Genomic DNA, 9,636 nt, shown 5'->3' on the forward strand with positions numbered 1-9,636 from the left:
AGTTTGAAAAAAAATTTTAGTCGAGACACATTAAAAATTTTATCGTTCCAGTTTTGGAGTCACTGTTTTAGTGAAACATTATTATTTGTTTTAAATTTTGTAACACTCTGTATACACGCGGTTGAATTTTTGTTTTACACTATTGTGCAATAATTTTTACACAATGCTATGTATTTTATTACTTACTCTAAAAAATTTTCGATACATGTATATTTACTTGTTTTCTTTCTCTTATTTGGTTCTGCTGTTTGGTACTGCTGCTGCTGTTGCTTTTGTTACCTCTGATGATGTTTTTTATAATTGTTGCTGCTGTTTTCTCTTTTATTTAGGATTACTATTTTCCTCTCTGTTTTTATTTTGTTTTGTTACGCGTTTTTAACTTTGTTGATTATTGACTTGGTTTACTTATTTATGAAATCTTAACGGTTGATGTTGATCGATTTTTAAGTCCTCGTCGCCAGTTTTAGTGTAAGAATAAAAAAGAACCAACTTCTCCGCTTAGGTCTATTCTTCCATTCTAGAGTTAAAAATAAAAACACCGAGCTTCTTCGCTTAGATCTATTCTTCAACTGAACTAATCTTTATTTTTAATCTGTGCCGCTTACTTTCTAATTTTATCTGCGCGCAGACCCTTATGTGTATGTATACTAGGGTACTTCAATAAAAGTTTTTGAAGTTTTTTTTCAACTCTTCCCCCCTCAAATGTTAATGATTGACAAACAAAAAATCCTCCCTCAAGCCAGGCGCTGTAGCTTAACTCTAAGGGGTCGCTATTTTTTTTTTTTTGGTTTCCATACATTTAACATAGGAATTTTCCTTTTTGCATTCAAACTAAAATTTCACCAACTAATTTAAATAAATTTTTTTTTGAAGCACCCTAATGTATGCGCTATAAGTTTTGGTGTTTCTATTTTCATAATGCATGATGGAGTTATTTGGTTCAAGAAAGAGTTCTTCTTGAAGTGAATATTGTTTATTTATGCATTTATCTCAATATGTTTAAGTTAATATTTATGTATGTCAATATTGCCAAGTTCTTGTAAGGAATATAATATTTTGTATATGTGAAGGGTAAAATATCTTCGGTGAAACCCAATGTATGGGTTTTTCTTGTTTTTACTTTCAATTGATATTTTGAAATGTTTAACATTTCTTGAATCTGACCATTATGTTTAACTGAGTTAAGCATCCACCCCCTCTACCCGGTAAAACTGGCGCATCCTAATACAACAGCGCAATTAACCACAGCTGATGACACTCAACACAACTCACCACACTTCTACAACAATCAACCCACTCAACAAAACGGATGGGAAAAAGGGAAAGCAGACATTCGATTCGATACTGCGCCGCGTCAACACTACCTTTGACCAGAGAACATAAAACATAGAGAAGGTGCAGGTTCGACAGCGAACATTTGATAAATTTGCGACACGGAATCTCACCACACAAATACAGAATTCACGCTGTGAAATGTTAACATTTTTAACAGTTCTCCACATATTCAACAAAGAATATGAAGAGAAATAAATATATGTACGGTTTATGACATGATGAGTTCTTTGCATATATGCGCAATCAGAGAATATTGAAGAAAATTAAGTTCTTTGATATTCCACCTTTTAACAGCGAAAAATGTGTACAAATACAGCTCTCTCACATACTCAAGAATATGAAGAGACATAAATATGTATGCATGCTCCTTATGATACTCCCAACAACAGCATTGTGATATTTTCATGGTTCAATTTTTGCTTTCGCAATGTATGCAAATATGTATGCTTTTGCGTTTTGCCGTCGGCATTTACATATTGGCATGTAATAATTTTGTTATGAGTATAATTTTGTATGAATGCATGCATAGTACTATTTACAGTCAATTTAGACTTGCACATATATTTAATAATTTAATTTGATTTTTACATAATATACTATACTAATAAATATTTTTGTATTATGATTCTTAGTAATAGAAATTGAATTTATCACAACAATGCATATATGTATATATAAATATATTGTCTATCATATTAATCTTATTATCTGCCCATATGATTGCATGTATACGCATGTGCGCATTCAGAAATTCAAATCATGATTTTATCACTTATCAATACACATATTACATGTGCGCGGATTGATCTGCATGTTCATATACATACATACATTCATTTATACTTATGTACATATATTTGTACATACACTTCCGAACAAATAATGCACAAGCATACAAACATACATACATATGCGTACACATGTGAATATGTCGCCAACAAAAAATTTAAACAATGTTCTACAAAAACAACAATTGCCTAAATAGCATAAGCATGACAAGCCAATATGGCAGCCGAATTGGAGAAGCTCAAATGTAGTAAATTTTACAACAAAAACGATTTCATTCATAAACCCAGGCGCAAATTCCACGAGCGACCTCGCTTCATTCATAAAAACAGACGCCGTAACATCTCCCCGAGCATGCCTTCGCCTACAAGCGTCTTTTCGCGACGATGGCAAAAGCTAAAAATCATAAATTGAACAACTTTCTGATGATTCTTCACAGAAAGAAGTGACAAAAGTGGCAACATAGCCGTTGTCGATTTACAATATTTGTCTAAAATATTTTTCCGTGACTCGCAAAAATCTGCGTCGATATGTATGCACGCGCATACATCTTCATACATATTTACGCGGTTTGTTGGCGACGCTGTTCGAGCAGCAAGGGAGGGGTAACAATCGGCGATCGTTTGTTAGTTTCTTTCGGCACAGCTTGGATTTTCTACCAACAACACAATGTTGTGGCGCTTTACCGTCGCGTCAGTGTTTCGACACATAGAAGTACTGAACACAATGAGCGCGACCGACTGCAAACGAATATATTAGAACACACACGTTCTTAGGGACACAGTTATTGAGCCAGCTGCACAACTACATAACTGTGTCCATAAGAACGTGTGTATTTGACAGATGTCGCTTGCAGTCTGTCGTGCTCAATTTGTTCAGCACTTGACTCTTTGACAAAACGCAAGTTTCGGCCATTGGTTGACCGTGACAATGGAGATGCGAAAGAAGCGTGCGACACTTGTTACTATGAATGTATGTACATATGTATGTATATGGCTCGCATTTGCTTTCGTAAACATACTGACAAATGTGCCAAAGAAATAATACATATATGTATGTACATATGCACATATGCATGTGTCATAGAAATTCTATTGGTACAAATATGGAAATGATAACGAAATAATGCGAATACAGTAGAGGCCCGCTAATCCGGATCAATTAAAACCGGCCCCTATCCGGAATATAAGGAAATCCGGATTACCAAAGACATATCAGAACTATGTATTATGAAAAAATATTTATAAATTTCTGTTTGTTTATTATAACAAATAATACACATGTTCCAAAAAAACAAAAAAAACTTAAACCAATAAAGCATAAAAGCGAATGTAGTGAATAATAAACATATGATCCGGATTAGAGAATACGGATAGAGAATGTCAGTCCGGATTACAAGGGACATAATAGAAATTTTGAGTTTTTTAACCCTGTCCGGATTACAGTTAATTAATTATTTTTTATCTAATTTTTTACGATTTTGTAAAAAATTAAAATTTTTACAATTTTTCCGAAAAAAATGGTTCATATGATACAAGATCACGCATATGTGTCTCAGAGAATGCTTCCCTACATTCTTTGTGTGACTTTGCATATTTTTCTTCAAAGCATTTCTCTTTATTCATTCTCGCATGAATTCAGTCGCTTTACATATATTTCTGCCATTGCACATGCTCAACTCTGCTAAATACCAGCGAGAATGGTGAAATTCCGTGTCGCAATTTTATAAGCTCTGTTAACCGTCCAATCGAACATCATACAGAATTCAATTTGCGCCTTCTCTATGTTTTATGTTCTCTGGATCGACAACGTTCCGCCGCACCGACTTACAGCGATCCAACCTCGATTCGACGAGATATAGTTTCGCAAAACATTGTACTCTAAACAAAGGATAACTTTAAATAAATTGTACCTTTTAAATACATTACCTTTTTTCATTTTAAACACTCGCGCGAGTATGAGTGCATATTGAAATCATTGGTTTGTATTCCCCAATAAATTGGGTACACATTAAACACATTAAAATTGGAGGATGGAGTCATGCGTAGAAGTTCACGCAAATGAGGAAAGTTCTCTGATTGCCATTCACTTGGGAATGGCCAGAAACGTTTCTTTAACATATGGCTAGGCTTGGGATACGCCACGTAAAAAAACGCACTCAATGAAAAAAACCAATCAGCCTCGGCCGAGAGACCACCATTTGATGACGACCACGGCAAACGATTTAAGGATTAGGATTTGAGGGCATTCACATGGAATGCTCGGTCCCTTAATTGAGAAGGTGCCGCTGCCCAGCTGGTTGATGCACTGGTTAGAGTGAAGGCTGACATCAACGCCGTCCAAAAAATGCGATGGACGGGACAATCACCTACTCGTCCTTGTGGCATTTACTACAGTGGCCATATAAAGGAGCGCAAGTTTGGTGTGGGATTGGTGGTGGGAGAGAGACTCCGTCGCCGAGTCCTGGCATTCACGCCGGTGGAGAAACGCCTAGCCACAATCCGCATCAAAGCGAAGTTCTTCAACATATGTTGATTTGCGCCCACGTCCCGACGGAAGAAAAGGACGATGACACCAAAGATGTCTTCTATGATTGCTTGGAGAGCACCTATGAGAGCTTTGACATAACGGTCGGTAAATTCAGCCTCCATCAAGAAACGTCGCCAAATGGGTTGAGGCTGATTGACTTCACCGGAACCCGAAATATGGTTATTTGTGGTACTAGATTCCAGCATAAGAAAATTCATCAAGCTACCTGGCTGCCTCCGGATCGAAAAGTCACCAACCAGATCGATCATTTTGTGATAGGCGGAAGACACGTCTCCAGTGTTTTAGATAACCATAAGATAGGGATCTTGCTGCAGACAAGATTCTCACCCGCCTGTGTGCAGCAAAAAACGCACGTCGACAAACACAAGGAAGGTTCGATGTCGAGAAGATGCAATCACAATAGACAGCCGAGCGATTTTCTACTCGACTTGCATTCCTGCTCTCTGAGAGCACTCGTCAACAACTCGATATAAGGGAATTGTGTGGCGGCATTTCAAGCTTCTTACAATAGCTGCAACCGAAGCCATTGGTTTCCGGAAAAATCAAAAGAACAGGGTATTGTGTGAAAGATTAAATCCCACCGTTAACAAACTGGCAAATCAACAACTGATCAGATATTCACCATGCGCCAAGTCTTAGAAAAGACCTGTGAAAGGAAAACCGACCCACACCACCTTTTGGTCGATTTCAAAACTGCTTTTGACAGCACGAAAGGGAGTTGTCTTTATGCCGCGATGTCTGATTTTGGTATCTCCGCAAAACTAATACGGCGTTGTAAGATTTCGTTGAGCAATACCAAAAGCTCCATCAGGATCGGGAAGGACCTCTCCGTTAGATACGAAACGAGATTTCAGGCAATGCGACTCCTATCGTGCGACTTCTTCAGTCTGCTGCTGTAGAAAATAATTCGTGCTGCAGAACTTAATCGAGCAGGTACAATCTTCTATAAGAGTGCACAGCTGCTGGCGTATCCCGATGATATTGAGCCCTGAGGCAATTTAAAAAATTTACTGCTATGTAAACTGGTTAGGTTTTATCAAATAAAAATATGATATATAGAAATACTTTGCAACCTTTCTTATTTAATATATTTTGAAAATGGGAGAAGTTTCCAGAAGTTCAGTTCGGTCGAGATTTCTGATAAGTGTTAGAGGGCCCCGTGAGATTGAGGGCCCCGGGGCACTGCCCCGCCTAGCCCCTGGGTAGCTACGCCACTGATCTGGCAGTGAACGAGGGCAAGACGAAATATCTCCTTCATCAAACAAACAGTCGTTGCACTCGCGACTAGGCTCCCACGTCACAGTTGACAGTCATAACTTCTAAGTTGTAGATAATTTCGTCTATCTTGGAACTAGCAACAACAATGTCAGACTCGAAATCCAACGCAGGATAACTCTTGCCAACAGGTGCTACTTTAAACTGAGTATGCTATTGAGAATTAAAGTCCTCTCTCGACGAACAAAAATCAAACTCTAGAGGAATGGACGATGACCACATCTGATGAGTCGACGTTGCGAGTTTTCGAGAGAAAGGTTCTGCGAAAAACTTATGGTTCTTAGCGCGTTTGCCACAGCGAATATCTCATTCGATGGAACGATGAGCTGTATGAGATATACGAGATACACATTGACAGAGTTCAGTGGCTACGCTGGCCAGGTCATGTTGTTCGAATGGACGAATACACTCCAGCTCTGAAAATATTCGACGCAGTACCCGCCGAGGGAAGCAGAGTTTGAGGAAAACCTTCACACCGTTGGAAAGACCAGCTGGCGCGCTGTTGTTAACTCGGCTATAATCGAGCAAGCGGTGTCTACGCCAGTAAAGAAGAAGTAAAGACCGTTAAAATTTAGCAATGTACTCGTATTAGATTTATAAAGTTTAGTTTTTTTTAATAATACAAGCGTAAATTTATAAAAAACTATTGTTTTAATATTTTTTGGCAAAAACGTAATCTTCGGCTCCACAATTGCATTTCTTATAGCAATGACATATGTACATATATGTTTCGCTCTTAAAATACAGCACCTTATACTATGTTCCGACCAAAAATCTGAAGTGATTAGTTTACATCTGCCTTTGACATTAAAAAATTTACATAGTTTAATAACTATCATAATAGAACATTGTAACGTCTTATTTTGTTATAAAAGTCGTCTTTTTTTATATATGTATATGCCATTTAAGATAAATAATGGACCCTTTTTTTGATTTGGATAATGGATTGTCAGGAGAATTCAGATGCTCTGCTTTTTATTTATTTGTTTGTTCTCTTTGTAGTGTCTTAACAAGATGTGCAAATGTTATAAATTTCCCCATTAGATAACGCAATCAGAGCCGTGCAGAGAGATTTTGGGTAAATTGGCTTCAAATCTTCTCGGTAACGAGACTAACAAATATTATTTTTGTATCACGGAATCTTGCTAAATTTAGTAGATATTCTGAGAAAACCTCACAACTGATTTGTGAGGTTGGTTGTGAAGTTTATTTTGTGATATTATTCTTGCTCAAATTTCACAAGAAAAAAGCACAAAAAACACATGAGGTGAAAAGCACTCTGCTGTGAAGCTGCTGTTTTACAAAAACTAACAAGACAAACGGACAACCGATAAGTGAGTAATTCTGCAAATCCATTAAATTTGGTGCAAATTTATTTTTAGGATTTCAAAATGTGAAGGAACAACTCGGAAGCAGCTGTAGATTACAGCATATTATTTAAACATAAATATCTTTTTATTCGCACATATATTAAATACATACATATGTACATTCATATTTACAAATAAGACCTTGTCTGAATTATTTAAACATAAATATATATATATGTATATAGTATGTCTTTTTATTCATACTTAAAATGAAGTAAAATGTACAAAGACCGTAAGTTATTATAGATAACGCCTTTGGAAAAAATAGTTCCTCCATTCTATTTCAATAAAATAATTGCAAATTTCTTTAAAAAATTTAAATTAACAGAACAAACACAACCGACTTTGCATTGTGTGGTTTGCATTTAGAAATCACAAATTTGTGAGAAAATTGCGAACATTTGAGCTTTTGTAATCCCTCAGCATACGGAAAACCTCACAAATATCAAAAACGTCTCAATAGTAGGGACGGTGATTTTTATGAGGGCGGAACACAGTATTGCAGTTTCCTAACAAGAATCGAAAATAGAGGGCGCTGAAAGCACTAAAAAACACAACCAAAACCCTCTATAAGAAATAACTATTGGCACCAAGGTTTAAAAAGGTAATAATCTTCAAAGGTCAAGGGAAAGTATGTGATAAAAATATCACCAATAGGTAGCGCACTCATAAACTAAATTCAAGCAGGATTTAAATCGACGTTCGTGTCTATGAACTATTGTTTGCCTTTTTGAATATATTGAATAGAGGTCATTATAATTTAATTAATATTAAATTAAAATATGCTATGTTCAGACCAACACTTAATCACACGATTTCGGCTATTGAGTGGTTTATCTAGAAAGTTCGAGAACATCTCAACGCATTCAACGAGAATACAAACAATTTTAAAGTGCCAAGCAAATAAATGACGAATTAAAATTAAGTTCAGCAAACAATTATTCGACAAAGATAAGTGGTGCTGGTAAAGTGTGAATTATGGTAGACATTCGCGGAATACAAATCAATTTGGAGTTAAAAAATATTTTGCTTGTGGCTGACTTGTGTACGAATTTGCTATCAGTTGCAATAATTACTGACAAGGCTTACTTTGTAAATTTCAATAGAATGAAGCCATGTTTATGACCAGTGACTATAAAATTATATTGGAATCCGAACGAATTGGTAATTTGTATCATTTAAAAACATAGAAAAACTTAAACAAACTAAAAAACTAGTCGACTGTAAAGATTTTGATGTTGAAAAGCAAGTGCGCGAGTTACCTTCTCTACCCCATTCGTACAGATGCTATGAGTTTACGACTAACTCGAATTGGCACGATCCGACTGGACACAATCGGAAACTACCGTTATGAAAGAAAAGAGAAGAGAGAATCGCGAAGCGGCTATTTTTCGTTTTTTAAGCAATCGAGTGTGAACATTGCGATTGAACAGACGCTTGAAATAAAAAGAAGCAATTAAGGAATAAAACAACACTGCATTTTCAGTGATTTCAATAAATAAAGGGACATCTACAGCAATAGTATTATCAACATATTAGTAACTCGCGCGGTTTTCCCTAAATCAGACGGAAATAGGGCAGAGGATTTACTTGAGATTGTTTACAGTGATACGTGTGCGGCTGAATGAGGAGTGCAAATATTTTGTTACATTTTTAAACAATATGAATTGAAAGCTAAAACTTTTATGGGAAAGAAAATGTAAGCGTAAATTTTTAAATGAAAGGTGGATAATGTTTCATGGTGCAGCGAGGACGCTTACGAAAAGTATGGTACATCAATCGATCTCTGACAACGATTCAAAGGAGAACACTGTTGATGTAGACGACTTCGACGAATACAACGTCTTGTCACTGACGGTCGTCAAAATTTAGCGGATACGTTGAGATCCGAATATGCGTCTATGCGGGTAAAGGGGCACTTAAGAAAGAGAGCTTGGAAAATAGTTAAAAGACCTTCAAAGGTAAAGTAAGATCAACAAGTTCGTTTTCCCTACTAAAGATGAGCATCTAAAGAAAGTTCGTTTAGTTGCAGAAAGTTACGCTCAACGCTTAGGGGAAGACTTTCATGAAATTTCCTCTCCAGTTACACGGTCAACTTCAATACGACTTTTTACGGCGCGAAGTGCAGAAGAAGATATCCAGCAACATCAGAAGGATGTAGTCATCACGTATATAAATGGGGATATAGATGAAGATATCTACATGGATGTTTCAGATTTGCTTATGAGTTTGTTGAAGAATTTTCATCGTGGGCAACCCGCCGATTTTCAAGATTTGACGAAATATACCAGCGACCGACAGAAGTGTGGCAACCATCATT

The sequence above is a fragment of the Bactrocera tryoni genome, unplaced genomic scaffold, assembly GCF_016617805.1.
Source record: "Bactrocera tryoni isolate S06 unplaced genomic scaffold, CSIRO_BtryS06_freeze2 scaffold_11, whole genome shotgun sequence".
NCBI classification, from domain to species: Eukaryota; Metazoa; Arthropoda; class Insecta; order Diptera; family Tephritidae; genus Bactrocera; species Bactrocera tryoni.